The sequence below is a fragment of the Primulina eburnea genome, chromosome 3, assembly GCF_022965805.1.
Source record: "Primulina eburnea isolate SZY01 chromosome 3, ASM2296580v1, whole genome shotgun sequence".
NCBI lineage: Eukaryota > Viridiplantae > Streptophyta > Magnoliopsida > Lamiales > Gesneriaceae > Primulina > Primulina eburnea.
This window is the reverse complement of record NC_133103.1, coordinates 17616726-17618722: the sequence shown is the minus strand read 5'-3', so window position 1 is coordinate 17618722 and position 1997 is coordinate 17616726.

The window sequence follows — 1997 nt, the reverse complement described above, 5'->3', positions numbered from 1 at the left end:
GTGTCGACAGTTTGATTTAATATTGTTTATGTTTCAGATTTGGATTCATATTCATGTTACCTGATTACATGCTTTATATTGTTTATATGATTGCATGTTTCATTGATTTATACTGGGGATTATATTCTCACCGGTATATCCGACTGTTGTCTTGTCTGTATGTGTACGACAACATGGGACAGTCCAGGGCGAAGAATAAGAGCAGATCGTGATTAGATGGTGCCCGGCTGGCTAATGAGGGTTAAACACTGACTTTAGTTTTAAACCTAGTTTGAATAAATGTTAAATACAGATTTGTATTAGATATGTATAATGTTGTTGTCCTACGTTCGCATTTTAAAAAAAAAAATTTGACCTTTTTAATTAATTAAAATCCAATGATATTAAAACTTGATAGCGTGTCCCCACAAAACTGAATTTAAATAACCAAATACATATTTTAGAAAGATATGTAATGAATCAATTGAATTTATTTAAAATTGTATAAACTGACTGTATAAATCAAACCATAATAATATAAATCGAACCAATATTTTAGAAAGATATAAATAGAAAACTGAATTTAAATAACCATCCACTTACTATTTCAAACTTGTCACATATCAATATTTAGATTGATTTGCATAACATAACATAAGAGATAAAAAAATCTCAATAAATTAATAATAATATTTTTGAGATAACATATTTTTATTGGTCTCCACTTAGATCAATTTACTAAATTAATAATTTCATAAATTAATAATATAATAATTTTTTAGAAGAACTTTATAAAAATTTATAGCCTGTTAATATTTATAAATTAACAGTTATCTAAAATTACAAATATAATCTCATTGAACTTATAGATGTAAGTGAAGTGACTTATGTCACCATATAATTTTATGTGATCAATCAATAAAATTAATATTATTTAATTATTAAAAACAATAAACTTCACATACTAATTTTTTAAATATATATATATATTTATGTCCTATAAACTTTATTTTTTTATAATAATTTAAGAAATATGATATAGACATTAAGAACACACAAGGATTTTTATATCATTAAAAATTTATGTTCAATTAATCGAAAAAATAATATTTAAAATATTAAATTATAAATCTATCAATTAATTAATACCTTACTAAATATAATTTTATGATCTTAATATTGGATTTAGAAACTCTAACAATCTTTATTTTGATGATAGCAAAACATGTTATTGTGTTTCTAACATATTTAATAAAGTGTGAAGTTATTAACTCAATATGGAAGCTGGAACTCGAATTTAGCCAAACTGAAAAATCTGGCAAGTTTCGATATTTTGATGATATCTTACAGCTCGCTAATCCAAACGACCAGCCGCCAAGACGATTGAATAGAAAACTCAAATTGGGGCAAGTTCTATTTTACTCAGTTAGGCTAAATCGGATGTTATCTTCGAAAACAGATGGGTGCAAGACCAAACTGATTGTACGAAAACAACAATCAGTTGAGTATGAGCAGTTGCGGTATTTTGGTCAGCCTTATCAGGTCGTTTATCCAATGAAACGATTCAGTATGCGTTACGAAGCTAAGACGATATTCTACAAATCATATTTGCAGGTCAAAGTCTGAATCGGAGTGTAAGATGCAGATAAATGACAATGATGCTACTGGTTCTACACATTTACGAAATCAGCAAAACTTATTTCAAGTAGGGGTGTTCATCGGTCGGTTCGGTTCGGTTTTCGGTTTTTTATTTCGGTTTTTTCGGTTTTACAAATATATAATCCGATATCCGAACCATTTTTCTTCGGTTCGATTCGGTTTTCTACCGAAATGGTTCGGTATTTCGGTTGGTTATTTCGGTTTTGATACAATTATTTAAATTAATAATATAAATATATTATAAAATATAATATGTTTTTTTTAAAATGATTTCTTAGTAAAATATTTAAATATAAAGTACAAATGAATTACATAAACAACAATCAACTAAGTATTATTCAAAATAATTCTTCATTCAC